Here is a 17,220-nt window from a genome sequence, read left to right as displayed (position 1 = left end):
TCACCAGCAGATGGCGGCAGGGTGGGCTCTGGGTGCATTGAGACAGCATCACCAGCAGATGGAGGCAGGGTGATCTCTGGGTGCATTTAGACGGCATCACCAGCAGATGGCGGCAGGGTGGGCTCTGGGTGCATTGAGACAGCATCACCAGCAGATGGAGGCAGGGTGATCTCTGGGTGCATTTAGACGGCATCACCAGCAGATGGCGGCAGGGTGATCTCTGGGTGCATTGAGACAGCATCACCAGCAGATGGCGGCAGGATGATCTCTGGGTGCATTGAGACGGCATCACCAGCAGATGGCGGCAGGGTGGGCTCTGGGTGCATTGAGACAGCATCACCAGCAGATGGAGGCAGAGTGATCTGTGGGTGCATTGAGACAGCATCACCAGCAGATGGCGGCAGAGTGATCTGTGGGTGCATTGAGACAGCATCACCAGCAGATGGCGGCAGGGTGATCTCTGGGTGCATTGAGACAGCATCACCAGCAGATGGCGGCAGGGTGATCTCTGGGTGCATTGAGACAGCATCACCAGCAGATGGCGGCAGGGTGATCTCTGGGTGCATTGAGACAGCATCACCAGCAGATGGCGGCAGGGTGGGCTCTGGGTGCATTGAGACAGCATCACCAGCAGATGGAGGCAGGGTGATCTCTGGGTGCATTTAGACGGCATCACCAGCAGATGGCGGCAGGGTGGGCTCTGGGTGCATTGAGACAGCATCACCAGCAGATGGAGGCAGGGTGATGTCTGGGTGCATTTAGACGGCATCACCAGCAGATGGCGGCAGGGTGATCTCTGGGTGCATTGAGACAGCATCACCAGCAGATGGAGGCAGGGTGGGCTCTGGGTGCATTGAGACAGCATCACCAGCAGATGGCGGCAGGGTGGGCTCTGGGTGCATTGAGACAGCATCACCAGCAGATGGAGGCAGGGTGATCTCTGGGTGCATTTAGACGGCATCACCAGCAGATGGCGGCAGGGTGGGCTCTGGGTGCATTGAGACAGCATCACCAGCAGATGGAGGCAGGGTGATGTCTGGGTGCATTTAGACGGCATCACCAGCAGATGGCGGCAGGATGATCTCTGGGTGCATTGAGACGGCATCACCAGCAGATGGCGGCAGGGTGGGCTCTGGGTGCATTGAGACAGCATCACCAGCAGATGGCGGCAGGGTGATCTCTGGGTGCATTGAGACAGCATCACCAGCAGATGGCGGCAGGGTGATCTCTGGGTGCATTGAGACAGCATCACCAGCAGATGGCGGCAGGGTGATCTCTGGGTGACTTTTGCTCCAAGTTTCACCGACAGTAGTGAACTGAATATGATCCAGACAACCCGAATAATGGAACATATTTTCAATGTTTTGCTGTAGAAATGTATTTTATGTGAGGGGCACGGTGATATCAGGAGAGAGAATGTAATAATACATTGATGTATCTCAGAGACCTTAGGGACAGAACAGTTCAAACCCGGGGAGGAATCTATGACTTGTTTAAATTTGTATTGTGGGAAATCAATGCCAGCACATGGTTAACAGGAACAGGAGTGTTGAGACATTTTAAAATTATGTTGCATTAGTATATTTATACTTCAATGATTAAGATAATGATACTTCAAAATCTGTAGCAAGTAAACCGGAAACTAATTTGTACTGTTGGCAACTGGGTCCTTATAGTAGAGAACTGTTCCCTTCCAAACACAGGAGAGGGAGGAGAGTGAGCCCAGAGCTTCCCTCTCTCTACCCGGTGGTACAATGTCCCAGATGGTTCGAACCACTGAAGAGGTGGAGGTGAGTGGATTCAATAATGACATTCCTCCTCTTTTCATTGAGGAAGTTTTGGGACATGGATTAGCTCCTGCTCCTCCCCTCTCTCTGCTGGGTTAGTGGGAATCCAGGATGTTAACAATTTCACTCTCCCTCAATCCGATGGGGGGAATATTTCTCCATGGTTTTTTGTGTGTGACCCTCACTTCAGTTCCCAGTGGGTGCGGTGCAGCAGCTTAAAGAGGTGGTCAATGAGAGAAGCAGGGACACAGAGATCTAAATGTTGTGTTTGTGTGTCAGACATGTTAAAAATGTGGGATTGTTTCCCCCTCAGCGGGAGGAGAGTCAGTGAAGATATTTTGCAGAATCCTGTAATGAATGTGCTCTATTCTATCCCTGACCCAGTGTCTATCTCCGCTGGGAGCACTGGGTCAACAATGTTGGGTTCCAGACATGAAAATATCTGACTCAAATCAAAGATATGGAAGTAAAACTGAAAAGCAACCAGTTCAACAATTGGGTATTTCATTGATTGTTAGAGGAAAATGTTTTTATTCTTTTTATTGTAGTTTTTAATGCAAGTGAGTGACTCTCAGTGACATGAATTAACCGTGTCCATCAGTGCAAGGGAAATGTTCACAAAACTGGGTTTACCGCTGGATTTGTCAACTGTTTTGTTGGTGATCTTCAAGGGGATGGCCTCATGTCCCACCACACAGGAGTAAGAAGCGCCGCTGGACCATTCCTCTGCTGCAATGGATAACAGGCTGTACATGAAGAAGGAGCTATCGCCGTTCTCCGCCACCACCTCGGTGTTCCTGTAGTTGCCGGGATTCACCGGCTTGTCGTTGAGGTTCCACTTGACGAAGATCTCTCGGGGGGAGAAACCTCTCACTAAGCAGCTGAGGGAGATGAAACAGTTAGGAAGAGCAAAAAGAAAAGGAGTTATAGCACTAGGACCGCCCCAGAGGAATGACCCCGGAATATCAAGGGTGGGGTGACAGCTGGGGTAGAGAAGGCAAGGGAGGGAGATCAGAATACCTCGGAGGAAGGGAAGAGTGCAGGGTGTGAGATAGTGGTGGGGGATGGGAAAGTCAAAGGGATTGACAGGTGGTTCTGTGGGCAAAAGCGGGACTCCAGGATGGTAGTCTGCCTCCCTGGAGCAGGGGTACAGGATGTTTCAGAAAGGGTAGAGGGAATTTTGAAGGGTGGAGGGACTGAGTCTGATGTGATAGTGCACGTAGGAGAGAAGGATGTAGGAACAAAGTGCAGGGGGGACATACGTAGGCAGTTCAGGGAGTTGGGGGCTAGGCTGAAATGTAGGGCCTCCAGGGTGGCGTTCTCTGGGCTGCTGCCGGTGCCTGGGGCTAGCAGGGCTAGAAATAATGAGATACTCCAACTAAATGCGTGGTTGAAGGATTGGTGTAGGGCAGAGGGTTTTAGATTCGTAGACCACTGGGAAGTCTTTATGAAAGAGGGGCAAATATACAAGAGGGATGGGGTACAGTTAACTGGGAAGGGCATGCATATCTTAGCTGGAAGGTTGGCTGGAGTGTTTCGGCAGGGTTTAAACTAATATGGAGGGGGGGTGGGGAGGTGGACAGAACTGGGATTGGGGATAGGGTAAGCCCGGAGGGTAGGAAGAAGGATCGGATTGTTTCTGAGGGTCTTCGGTACATGTGTTTCAATGCTAGGAGTGTGACTGGCAAAACAGATGAACTGAAGGCAATAATGTTCGAAAGGAAGTTGGAAGTCGTGGCGGTGACAGAGACTTGGTTAAAGGAAGGGCAGGACTGGCAGTTGAATGTTCCCGGGTATAAGTGCTTCAGGCGTGATAGGGGTGGGTCGCTGAGAGGTGGGGGAGTGGCGTTGTTAGTTAAGGATTGCATCATAGCAGTGCAGAGGGAGGGAGGTGTAGAGGACATAGGAATCGAGTCGCTATGGGTGGAGTTGAGGAATAGGAAGGGAGATGTTACTATGTTGGGTGTGTACTACAGACCGCCCAACAGCCCGAGGGCTGTGGAAGAAGGGATAAGCAGGGACATTCTAGATAAGTGCAGGAAGAATAGGGTGGTGGTAGTGGGAGATTTTAATCTCCCCGGGGTAGACTGGAAGGTGCCGAGATCAGAGGGTGCTGACGGGGAGGAATTTGTACAGTGTGTAATGGAAGGATCCCTGGAGCAGTATGTGGATAGCCCGACCAGAGAGGGGGCTACACTGGACTTGGTTCTGGGGAATGAGCCTGGGCAGGTGGTTGACGTTGAAGTAGGAGAGCATGTGGCTAACAGTGACCACAACTCTGTCTGGTTTAAGATATTAATGGATAAAGATGAAGCCTGTCCTAAGGGGAGGGTGTTAAACTGGGGGAGGGCTAAATACAACCGGATTAGGCAGGATCTTAAAGATACGGACTGGGGTAAGCTGTTTGATGGCAGGTCGACGCTGGGTATGTGGGAGTCTCTGAAGGGAAAACTAAAATCTTTGCAGGAAAGACGTGCCGGTCAAGAGGAAGGATGGGAAGGGTAGGATTAGAGAGCCGTGGGTAACTAGGGATATTGAGGACCTGGTCAGGAGGAAGAGGGAGGCGTACATTAGATCTAGGCATTTGAGAACAGAGATAGCGTTAGAAGAATACAGAGAATGTAGGAGAGAACTTAAAAGGGGCATCAGAAAGGCAAAAAGGGGCCACGAAATGGCTTTGGCGGGTAGGATTAAAGAAAATCCTAAGGCATTTTACTCCTATGTTAGAAATAAAAGGATGGTTAGAGGGAAGATTGGTCCTCTCAGGGACAGAGGAGGGGAACTATGCTTGGAGCCTGGGGGAATGGGGGAGATTGTGAATGAATACTTTGCGTCGGTATTCACGCAGGAGAGGGGCCTGATGTCTGGTGCTGTGCTTGAGGAGGTTGAGGATCCGTTGAGGGAAATAGTCATCACGAGGGAAGAGGTGTTGGGACTTTTAGACAGTATAAAGACGGATAAATCTCCGGTGCCTGATGGCATCTATCCCAGGCTGTTAAGGGAGGTGAGGGATGAAATTGCTGGGCCTCTGACGCAAATCTTTGTCTCTTCTTTGGACAGTGGTGAGGTCCCAGAGGATTGGCGGATTGCAAATGTAGTACCGTTGTTTAAGAAGGGTCAGAGGGATAACCCAGGGAATTATAGGCCGGTGAGCTTGACTTCAGTTATAGGCAAGCTAATGGAGAGGATCCTCAAGGATAGGATGTATGAACATCTGGAGCGCTGCAATCTGATCAGGGATACGCAGCATGGCTTCGTTACAGGGAGGTCGTGCCTTACGAATCTAGTGGAATTTTTTGAAGAGGTGACAAAAACGGTTGACGAAGGACAAGCCGTTGATGTCGTCTATATGGATTTCAGTCAGGCGTTTGACAAGGTCCCTCATGGTAGGCTGATAGAAAAGGTGAAGGCTCATGGGATACAAGGCCAGGTATGTAGATGGGTGGAGAACTGGCTTGGGAGGAGAAGACAGCGAGTAGTAGTGGAAGGCTCCTTTTCCAATTGGAGGTCTGTCAACAGTGGTGTGCCGCAGGGCTCGGTACTAGGACCTCTTCTATTTGTGGTATATATTAATGACTTGGAAGAGGGGGTAGGTGGTGTGATCAGCAAATTTGCTGATGACACTAAGATGGTTGGATTGGCGGGTACTGAGGAGCAGTGCCTGGCAATGCAACAGCACATAGACAGGCTGGTAGATTGGGCAGATAGACGGCAAATGGAATTTAATCCGGAGTAATGCGAGGTGATGCACTTTGGCCGGAATAATGTGGAGGGGAGTTATACGATAAAAGGTAGAACTATCCGGAGTATAGATACGCAGAGAGACCTGGGGGTGCAAGTGCACAAGTCCCTGAAGGTGTCGGTGCAGGTGCAGAATGTGATGAGGAAAGCGTATGGTATGTTAGCCTTCATAGGAAGAGGTATAGAATATAAGAGTAGGAGTCTGATGTTGCAGTTGTATAGAACATTGGTTAGGCCTCACTTGGAGTACTGCGTCCAGTTCTGGTCGCCGTACTACCGGAAGGATGTAGAGATCCTGGAGAGAGTGCAGAGGAGATTTACCAGGATGCTGCCTGGTATGGGAGGGCTGTCTTACGAGGAAAGATTGAACGAACTTGGGCTGTTTTCCCTTGAGAGATGTCGGCTGAGGGGGGATCTAATAGAGGTTTATAAGATTATGAAGGGGATAGATAGAGTAAATGGTGGTAAGCTTTTTCCGCTATTAGAAATGGATAGAACGAGGGGTCACGGGCTTAGGGTGAGGGGGGCTAGGTATAAGACAAATATTAGAGGGCAGTTTTTCACGCAAAGGGTAGTGGGGGTGTGGAATGCACTGCCGAGTAAGGTGGTGGAAGCAGGCACGCTAGGGTTGTTTAAGAGTCACTTAGACAGCCACATGAGCGGGCTACATATAGGGGGATATAGTAGGCCTTACTAAACATTGCAGGCTTGGGAATACGTTTTGCCTCAGGGATGTTAGTCTTTGCCTGTTTAATAATGAATTTTTTTGTCTCCACAGGCATTTAAGTCCAGCAAGGGGCATGCATGCGGCAGGTTGTAGTGGGCTGCTCTTGGACGTTGCTTCGGGAGTTGCCTATTGCTTCATGTCGTTAGTGTGCTTAAACTGGACCATCTCGAGGGCAACACGACAGCTCAGAGACTATCTCTGTTGCTGTGCGGACACATGGATTTGGGCCTGTGTCTGTGGGAGTTTGCACGTTCTCCCCGTGGTTGCGTGGGTTTCCTCCGGGTGCTCCGGTTTCCTCCCACATCCCCAAAGATGTGCTTTTAGGCTGATTGATTGGGTACTAAATTGTCCCTAAATTGGACCTCCCTGATCCTCGCACATTAGGCGTCGACTAAAATCATGAATAGGTCACTGAGACAGTGGGACGGTGGCGCGGGCTCGTTGGGCCGAAGGGCCTGTTTCCCGCGCTGTGTTGTTCTTTGTTCTTTGTTCTGAGCGGAGACGTCTTCTGCCGAGGGCAGGAGGACAGAGACGACCGGTTCCCGCGGATTTGGATCTGCAGAAAATGTACAGTAAATGTCAATAAACTGGAGAATTCTGGAGACAATGAAACCACTGGTTAGATATCAGGAAAATGTGCAACACTTACATGGTATTTCAACGCTCTTGACTGTGCTGATGTGTCGAACCTCACAGTCAATTCTGGGACATTCTCCCGCTGAGTCGCTGATGGTTAACTGGCTGCTCAGGGTGTAGCTTCCATCCGTATTTCTCACTGACGGGTAAGGCTTAAATCCACTGGGGACCGTTTGCCCATTTATCTTCCAGGTCACTTTGGAGACATCTGGAGAGTAATCCATCGCCAAACATCCGAAGGTGATGGAGCCGTCGGAGTTGTGTCGCTGACAGGGGGAGACCAGGCCGTAGAGATTGGGCGGAGATTGTTTCGCTGGGAAAGAATGGCCAATTGAACAAGTTAGACTCTTACTTGCATTTATTAAGTCATCAAACATATTGTTACAAATAGGTTTCTATATTAGATATAGCTCTTGGTGTTAAAGGGATGAAGGGATATGGGTAGTAGGTGTGATCAGGATAGTGATGAGCTCTGACCAAAGTGAATGGCGGAGTAGTCCCAAAGGGCCAAATGGCCTACTCCAGCTTGTATTTTCTATGTTTCTATCTCCAACACTGATTAGAATTATGAACTTATCCCTAATATTTCCCGATGAAATCTTTCATCCGCCTTTGAGATGATGTTACTTCTATCATTTGGGAATTGTCATCTCTGTAGAAACTCATATCCCTGTCTTCACTTCTATCAAATTAGGAAGAAAAAAAACACATTCTGTTAGTCTCACAATGACGTGTCATTCATTGGATTAACAGGGAACAGCAAAAATGTTCCCCATTATTGCAGCAACTATTTATTTCTCAACAACAGCAGTGTGTGACAAACCGCTGTTTATTTCTCAAACAACAACACTTTGTGATGAAGAAGTTCTCCCTTCATTCAGACTATCCACTCACCTGATGAGGGAGCTCCAACAGCTTGTGATTCCAAATAAACCTGTTGGACTTTAACCTGGTGTTGTGAGAATCCTTCCTGTGCCCACACCAACCTCACTCCGGCATCTCCACACTAGTTTTGGAAATTGCCTGGTTTCAAACTGATTGGTGCCCCTTCCTCTGTCCAACTCACTGCCTCTCACTGCACAAACCAGAGATTAGTGACTTTGCTTCAAAAATACCTCCGGAATGAATACTTACTGAATGATCAGGAAACTCGCAATGTGATTATAAATTCAAATAAATCCAACATTGACTCATTGAAGGATCACACATTAATACCTAGAGATTCCCATTCGGGCCCTGAAGTTTCCTCCATCATTCACTGAGATTACAGATGAGCTGATTGTGGTGCTAGCTCTATTCTGAACCCCCTCAGTCCGCCCATCCAGCACCCGCTCTCTGCCCATTTCCCCAGCTCTTTGCCCTTTCCCCTGGCTCTCTGCCTGTCGCAGTGGCTCTTTTCCCCTTTTATCCGGCTCTCTGTATTTCCACCTGGTTCTCTACACTTCCCTCCAGCTCTGTGCCCTCTCCCCCGGCTCTCTGCTCTTTCTCTGTATCTGTCTGTATCTCTGTCACACTCTAGAAACACTTTCAACAGGATCAGGTATAACATTTACAGAAATGTTTAATATAAATTCCAATTAATGTTTAGAATAAGCAGAAAATATTATACAGCAGCACCAGCATTGTGAGTGAGTGGAACATTTTCACTGGATAAATATAGAAATTCTAGATTATTTTAATTTTTTGGTTTAAATTTCAAGCACTGGTGCAGTAGATGGTTCAACCCGCGGCCACTAGATGTCACCATATTTAAACATTTGGAAGGTAAAAGTTCCAGCCATCAAATATCACCGAGATTAAACATTGCAGGGACCCCAAATTGTAAATGCAGTGACAAACTATGTTCTGAACGAGTGGCGTAAGCCGATATCAGTAAAGATTTTAAACATACAAACACAATAAAGCCTGCTTTATTTATGTCTGCAGTCACGCATCAAACAGTTGCGAACCCGCAGAATGTTCATATTCAATCAAAGCGTGTAACAGCTCAGTGTCACTGAGTTCAAACAATGCAGAAACACTAAATTAATTCACAAATTTTACGTGTTTAGAGTCACCCAGATACATAATCTCCTCACCACAGAAAAAAACGCATCACTGACAGACTGAAGCCCGCTTCATGCAGAAGCAGCACAATTCTACAAACACTTTCAACAGAATCAAATGTAACATTTACAGAAATGTTCAATATAAATTCCAGCCAATTCGCCCATCACCAAACTAATTAATGTTTAGAATAAGCAGAAAATATTGCACAGCAGCACCAGCATTGTGAGTGAGTGGAACATTTTCACTGGCTAAATATACAAATTCTAGATTATTTTAATTGTTTGGTTTAAATTTCAAACACTGGTGCAGTAGATGGTTCAACCCGCAGCCACTAGATGTCGCCGAGATGAAGCACTGCAGAAACGCTGAATTGTTTAACAGACATTTAGATTTGAAAGTAACCCTAACCACACAGTAACCACAACAGATAAACACCAAATCCCAACAATTTGGGATTGAATCCCTCAGCAGCAGCTATTGTGCAGAAAGAGCTGAATTCTAAAACCCCTTCGCAGCAGAGTCACAGGAAACATTGTAACAATTCTCAACCGAGAATCCGCCAAACTCACATTTCTGTTACCAAATGGATTATTAGTACAGATAAAAATATAAAACAAAGACACATGTAAACCAGTTACTCAATAAGTGGATGGTTCTTACCTGTAGTCACCGTCACCATGGTCCCTTGTCCCCAGTAGTCGAAAGCATCACAGTGTCACATTCCGTTGGCTGTGTCATAAAATAACCGTCCCTGCACAGAATAGACACAAAATCACCGTTACTTTAAATATCCACAAACCCAAGGAAAAGCAAAGACAATTAACGTTCATTAGATTATAATTGGATCTTTGGATATCATTTGACATTCCTAAATGACCCTAATGTTTTATATTTCACAGAGTTACACGTGAACATGTTGTTGAAAACGCACATCGATAATTGAGTAACTATCAAGATTTTCCATGTTTATTCTTGCCATGTGGTCAGTGCTGGACATAAATAGTATTGTACTGTGATTACAGTTTGGATGTAAAAGTGACACTGATCCAGTTTCAATCAATCAGTGCTGAGGGTTTTTTGTATTGACAGTAACTGCTGTGTAGCTCCAGCTATCACAGTGAGACACAGCATGACCAATACTGAGGCGGACAGTTAGCTGTGAAGTACAGACAGTTAATTTCACTGCTATTTCAAAAGCCTGTTTGCAGCTCGTTAAGGGTGACTCAGTGAGATAGTTCAATTTCGACTGGTCATGATATTGATAAAGGGGGTTAGAAACTTTTACACTCTCTGTGCACATCCAGCGTGTAAATCAATAACAATAAACTTGAAGCATTTTACATCATAAAAAAAGTACTGCTTCTAAGTATTATTTTGTTGAACCCTCATGTACTTTGGCATTCGGCAATAGCATTGGTCACAAATTTAAGCAAGGACCTTTTCTGAGGTTTCTGTATGAGGATGGCGCTTTTCTCAGCGCTGTGACCCCCGTAGAGTATCACAGTGACACACACACCAGTGCACTCACTCTGTTCAGTCGTGCTGTTCAATATTCACTTCAAACGGACCATTGGTTTTGCTCGAATGGGAAATGTAGGCAACTGTTTATATAACACAATCTATCAGAAATATTAAAAAGAGTAATATATCGTATGTCGGATTGCTGAAACTACAATGAATATAAAGGCAGTGAAAAGCTGACCAGTTATATGGGTGAGTTTGGGAAGTTTTACTGTTAAATGCTTTCTGTGTTACTCTTTATTTTAAACACCATTATAGTTTGCTTCTGACCAGCCTCGATCATACTGCATTGAAAACAGATCCTGACCTTCAGGTTATGATGGAAGATGCTGATATCCCCAGTAATAGATGGCCGTGTCTCCAGTCTTCAGGCTCGTCATCTCCAAAGAGAAGATGTTGCTTGAAGTGTCTGTGGACGCAGTAAATCGACCCTGAATTGATGGCGTGTAGTAATTAGTGCTGGATGAACGATAGTAGGTAAGCAGACACTCGAGCCCCCTGTCCGGGAACCTGCCGGATCCAGTCCATCCAGTAGCTGCCAAGATTTAAACCGCTGGTTTTACAGCTCAGTTTCAGGGAGCCTCCGGGACGCCTTTGTACTTTCAGTTCTTTGACTTGATATTTTCCTTCCACCTTTCCGTATCCTGACAACCTGGTTTCTTCCAATTCTCACGCCACGTACATCCTTCTGGGTCCCAGTGAGTTTAAAATCCTGTATCTCTGTCTCTGCAGAGCTGCTGGTTAAAGACACATTTACAGCACTTAGCAGACAGAAACTTCACTCTGATTCTTTCCCTCCCCGTCCCCCAGCTAGTGCTTGTAACACACATTCAGACACCCGGACAGACAACAACAGACAGATGACATTGTAATTCAGGAGTGGAATTAGTAAATGAGACAACAAATAACTTTGCAAGAAATTGTTACAGTTCAAGCAACTTAAGGGAAAGGCAACTTTGCAGGAATCAGTAAAGGGGAGAAACCTGTAGCCGATGGAGCCCTGGGTGAACAAGTTGTACAGTCCACATTCAGACCTGGCCTGCCGGGCAGTGCAGAGCTGCGAGTTAGCCTTGGAATAAACCATTTACCTGGTGCTCACTAACCCACACACACAACCCCCCCACACACTCAGAGACAGGCTGGTGTTGGACTGGGCCATACCTGCAGGAGGTGTGTCCAGGTGAGGTGTAGGAGATGTGGTTGGATGGGGTTTGATTGGGGAGGTGTGGACAGTGTGCGTGGAGGTTACAAAAAGGCTGGGGTTCCATTGTTCTGTCTCTGTCTCCGCGTGGCTGGGTAAGTATCAGGTAAGCTGTGTGTCTGTGTGAGTGAGTCAGTGTGTGTGTGTGCGCAGCATGGAGTTCCAGCTCTGAGATTTTAACCCCCCTCCCCTTTATCCAGCACAAAGCCCCTGGCCCAGGATCTGTCTCCGCCACCATGGGAGAGGGAATGGAAGGAGTTGGAGAGATCACCGAGGGAAAAGATGTGCGCTGGTGAGTATGAACCTCTTCACTTTGTGTCTGCGTCTCTTTCCCACCTCAGCCCTGCTTTTCTCTGTCTGTTTGCAGCCTCCTCTCAATCTCCCTCTCAGTCTTTCTCAGTCTTAATCTTTCCCTCTCAATCTTAATCTTTCTCCTCTCAGTCTGAATCTTTCCCTCTCATTCTGAATCTTTCCCTCTCATTCTGAATCTTTCCCTCTCATTCTGAATCTTTCCCTCTCATTCTTAATCTTTCCCTCTCATTCTTAATCTTTCCCTCTCATTCTTAATCTTTCCCTCTCAGTCTGAATCTTTCCCTCTCATTCTGAATCTTTCCCTCTCATTCTGAATCTTTCCCTCTCATTCTTAATCTTTCCCTCTCATTCTTAATCTTTCCCTCTCATTCTTAATCTTTCCCTCTCATTCTTAATCTTTCCCTCTCATTCTTAATCTTTCCCTCTCATTCTTAATCTTTCCCTCCGAATCTTAATCTTTCCCTCCGAATCTTAATCTTTCCCTCCGAATCTTAATCTTTCCCTCCGAATCTTAATCTTTCCCTCCGAATCTTAATCTTTCCCTCCGAATCTTAATCTTTCCCTCCGAATCTTAATCTTTCCCTCCGAATCTTAATCTTTCCCTCTCAGTCCTGTTTGTCTTTTTACTGTCTTTATTTTCCCTCTCTGTCTTTATTTTCCCTCTCTGTCTTTATTTTCCCTCTCTGTCTTTATTTTCCCTCTCTGTCTTTATTTTCTCTCCCTGTCTTTTATTTTCTCTCCCTGTCTTTTATTTTCTCTCCCTGTCTTTTATTTTCTCTCCCTGTCTCTTTATTTTCTCTCCCTGTGTCTTTATTTTCTATCCCTGTCTTTTATTTTCTCTCCCTGTCTCTTTATTTTCTCTCCCTGACTTGTATTTTCTCTCCCTGACTTTTATTTTCTCTCCCTGACTTTTATTTTCTCTGCCTGACTTTTATTTTCTCTGCCTGACTTATATTTTCTCTGCCTGACTTATATTTTCTCTGCCTGACTTATATTTTCTCTGCCTGACTTATATTTTCTCTGCCTGACTTTTATTTTCTCTGCCTGACTTTTATTTTCCCTGACTTTTATTTTCTCTGCCTGACTTTTATTTTCTCTGCCTGACTTTTATTTTCCCTGACTTTTATTTTCTCTGCCTGACTTTTATTTTCTCTGCCTGACTTTTATTTTCCCTGACTTTTATTTTCCCTGACTTTTATTTTCCCTGACTTTTATTTTCCCTGACTTTTATTTTCCCTGACTTTTATTTTCCCTCTTTTATTTTCCCTCTTTTATTTTCCCTCTTTTATTTTCCCTCTTTTATTTTCCCTCTGTCTTTATTTTCCCTCTGTCTTTATTTTCCCTCTGTCTTTATTTTCCCTCTGTCTTTATTTTCCCTCTGTCTTTATTTTCCCTCTCTTTATTTTCCCTCTCTTTATTTTCCCTCTCTTTATTTTCCCTCTCTTTATTTTCCCTCTCTTTATTTTCCCTCTCTTTATTTTCCCTCTCTTTATTTTCCCTCTCTTTATTTTCCCTCTCTTTATTTTCCCTCTGTCTTTATTTTCCCTCTGTCTTTATTTTCCCTCTGTCTTTATTTTCCCTCTGTCTTTATTTTCCCTCTGTCTTTATTTTCCCTCTGTCTTTATTTTCCCTGTCTTTATTTTCCCTCTGTCTTTATTTTCCCTCTTTTATTTTCCCTCTGTCTTTATTTTCCCTCTGTCTTTATTTTCCCTCTGTCTTTATTTTCCCTCTGTCTTTATTTTCCCTCTGTCTTTATTTTCCCTCTGTCTCTTTTTCCCTCTGTGTTTTTTTCCCGTCTTTTTCTTTCTGTCTTTTTCTTTCTGTCTTTTTTCTTCTGTCTTTTTTCTTCTGTCTTTTTTCTTCTGTCTTTTTTCTTCTGTCTTTTATCTTCTGTCTTTTATCTTCTGTCTTTTTTCTTCTGTCTTTTTCTTTCTGTCTTTTTCTTTCTGTCTTTTTTCTTCTGTCTTTTTTCTTCTGTCTTTTTTCTTCTGTCTTTTTTCTTCTGTCTTTTTTCTTCTGTTTTTTTTCTGTCTTTTTTTTTCTGTCTTTTTTTTTCTGTCTTTTTTTTTCTGTCTTTTTTTTTCTGTCTTTTTTTTTCTGTCTTTTTTTTTCTGTCTTTTTTTTTCTGTCTTTTTTTTTCTGTCTTTTTTTTTCTGACTTTTTTTTTCTGTCTTTTTTTTTCTGTCTTTTTTTTTCTGTCTTTTTTTTTCTGTCTTTTTTTTTCTGTCTTTTTTTTTCTGTCTTTTTTTTTCTGTCTTTTTTTTTCTGTCTTTTTTTTTCTGACTTTTTTTTTCTGTCTTTTTTTTTCTGTCTTTTTTTTTCTGTCTTTTTTTTTCTGTCTTTTTTTTTCTGTCTTTTTTTTTCTGTCTTTTTTTTTCTGTCTTTTTTTTTCTGTCTTTTTTTTTCTGTCTTTTTTTTTCTGTCTTTTTTTTTCTGTCTTTTTTTTTCTGTCTTTTTTTTTCTGTCTTTTTTTTTCTGTCTTTTTTTTTCTGTCTTTTTTTTTCTGTCTTTTTTTTTCTGTCTTTTTTTTTCTGTCTTTTTTTTTCTGTCTTTTTTTTTCTGTCTTTTTTTTTCTGTCTTTTTTTTTCTGTCTTTTTTTTTCTGTCTTTTTTTTTCTGTCTTTTTTTTTCTGTCTTTTTTTTTCTGACTTTTTTTTTCTGACTTTTTTTTTCTGACTTTTTTTTTCTGACTTTTTTTTTCTGACTTTTTTTTTCTGACTTTTTTTTTCTGTCTTTTTTTTTCTGTCTTTTTTTTTCTGTCTTTTTTTTTCTGTCTTTTTTTTTCTGTCTTTTTTTTTCTGTCTTTTTTTTTCTGTCTTTTTTTTTCTGTCTTTTTTTTTCTGTCTTTTTTTTCTGTCTTTTTTTTTCTGTCTTTTTTTTTCTGTCTTTTTTTTTCTGTCTTTTTTTTTCTGTCTTTTTTTTTCTGTCTTTTTTTTTCTGTCTTTTTTTTTCTGTCTTTTTTTTTCTGTCTTTTTTTTTCTGTCTTTTTTTTTCTGTCTTTTTTTTTCTGTCTTTTTTTTTCTGTCTTTTTTTTTCTGTCTTTTTTTTTCTGTCTTTTTTTTTCTGTCTTTTTTTTTCTGTCTTTTTTTTTCTGTCTTTTTTTTTCTGTCTTTTTTTTTCTGTCTTTTTTTTTCTGTCTTTTTTTTTCTGTCTTTTTTTTTCTGTCTTTTTTTTTCTGTCTTTTTTTTTCTGTCTTTTTTTTTCTGTCTTTTTTTTTCTGTCTTTTTTTTTCTGTCTTTTTTTTTCTGTCTTTTTTTTTCTGTCTTTTTTTTTCTGTCTTTTTTTTTCTGACTTTTTTTTTCTGACTTTTTTTTCTGACTTTTTTTTTCTGACTTTTTTTTTCTGACTTTTTTTTTCTGACTTTTTTTTTCTGACTTTTTTTTTCTGACTTTTTTTTTCTGACTTTTTTTTTCTGACTTTTTTTTTCTGACTTTTTTTTTCTGACTTTTTTTTTCTGACTTTTTTTTTCTGACTTTTTTTTTCTGTCTTTTTTTTCTGACTTTTTTTTTCTGTCTTTTTTTTTCTGTCTTTTTTTTTCTGACTTTTTTTTTCTGACTTTTTTTTTCTGACTTTTTTTTTCTGACTTTTTTTTTCTGACTTTTTTTTTCTGACTTTTTTTTTCTGTCTTTTTTTTTCTGTCTTTTTTTTTCTGTCTTTTTTTTTCTGTCTTTTTTTTTCTGTCTTTTTTTTTCTGTCTTTTTTTTTCTGTCTTTTTTTTTCTGTCTTTTTTTTTCTGTCTTTTTTTTCTGTCTTTTTTTTTCTGTCTTTTTTTTTCTGTCTTTTTTTTTCTGTCTTTTTTTTTCTGTCTTTTTTTTTCTGTCTTTTTTTTTCTGTCTTTTTTTTTCTGTCTTTTTTTTTCTGTCTTTTTTTTTCTGTCTTTTTTTTTCTGTCTTTTTTTTTCTGTCTTTTTTTTTCTGTCTTTTTTTTTCTGTCTTTTTTTTTCTGTCTTTTTTTTTCTGTCTTTTTTTTTCTGTCTTTTTTTTTCTGTCTTTTTTTTTCTGTCTTTTTTTTTCTGTCTTTTTTTTTCTGTCTTTTTTTTTCTGTCTTTTTTTTTCTGTCTTTTTTTTTCTGTCTTTTTTTTTCTGTCTTTTTTTTTCTGTCTTTTTTTTTCTGTCTTTTTTTTTCTGTCTTTTTTTTTCTGTCTTTTTTTTTCTGTCTTTTTTTTTCTGACTTTTTTTTTCTGACTTTTTTTTCTGACTTTTTTTTTCTGACTTTTTTTTTCTGACTTTTTTTTTCTGACTTTTTTTTTCTGACTTTTTTTTTCTGACTTTTTTTTTCTGACTTTTTTTTTCTGACTTTTTTTTTCTGACTTTTTTTTTCTGACTTTTTTTTTCTGACTTTTTTTTTCTGACTTTTTTTTTCTGACTTTTTTTTTCTGACTTTTTTTTTCTGACTTTTTTTTTCTGACTTTTTTTTTCTGACTTTTTTTTTCTGACTTTTTTTTTCTGACTTTTTTTTTCTGACTTTTTTTTTCTGACTTTTTTTTTCTGACTTTTTTTTTCTGACTTTTTTTTTCTGACTTTTTTTTTCTGACTTTTTTTTTCTGACTTTTTTTTTCTGACTTTTTTTTTCTGACTTTTTTTTTCTGACTTTTTTTTTCTGACTTTTTTTTTCTGACTTTTTTTTTCTGACTTTTTTTTTCTGACTTTTTTTTTCTGACTTTTTTTTTCTGACTTTTTTTTTCTGACTTTTTTTTTCTGACTTTTTTTTTCTGACTTTTTTTTTCTGACTTTTTTTTTCTGACTTTTTTTTTCTGACTTTTTTTTTCTGACTTTTTTTTTCTGACTTTTTTTTTCTGACTTTTTTTTTCTGACTTTTTTTTTCTGACTTTTTTTTTCTGACTTTTTTTTTCTGACTTTTTTTTTCTGACTTTTTTTTTCTGACTTTTTTTTTCTGACTTTTTTTTTCTGACTTTTTTTTTCTGACTTTTTTTTTCTGACTTTTTTTTTCTGACTTTTTTTTTCTGACTTTTTTTTCTGACTTTTTTTTCTGACTTTTTTTTCTGACTTTTTTTTTCTGACTTTTTTTTTCTGACTTTTTTTTCTGACTTTTTTTTTCTGACTTTTTTTTTCTGACTTTTTTTTTCTGACTTTTTTTTTCTGACTTTTTTTTTCTGACTTTTTTTTTCTGACTTTTTTTTTCTGACTTTTTTTTTCTGACTTTTTTTTTCTGACTTTTTTTTTCTGACTTTTTTTTTCTGACTTTTTTTTTCTGACTTTTTTTTTCTGACTTTTTTTTTCTGACTTT

General features: G+C 41.0%; 1 pseudogene; it reads right to left on the bottom strand.

Annotated features, from left to right (window-relative positions):
- Positions 1-6,635: 6,635 nt before the first annotated feature.
- On the bottom strand, positions 6,636-11,129 carry LOC145341595 (Ig heavy chain Mem5-like; annotated as a pseudogene).
- Between the last annotated feature and the right edge of the window lie 6,091 nt (positions 11,130-17,220).

The sequence above is a fragment of the Carcharhinus amblyrhynchos genome, chromosome 3, assembly GCF_965287045.1.
Source record: "Carcharhinus amblyrhynchos chromosome 3, sCarAmb.v2.hapA, whole genome shotgun sequence".
NCBI classification, from domain to species: domain Eukaryota; kingdom Metazoa; phylum Chordata; class Chondrichthyes; order Carcharhiniformes; family Carcharhinidae; genus Carcharhinus; species Carcharhinus amblyrhynchos.
This window is presented reverse-complemented; position numbering and strand designations above follow the sequence as displayed.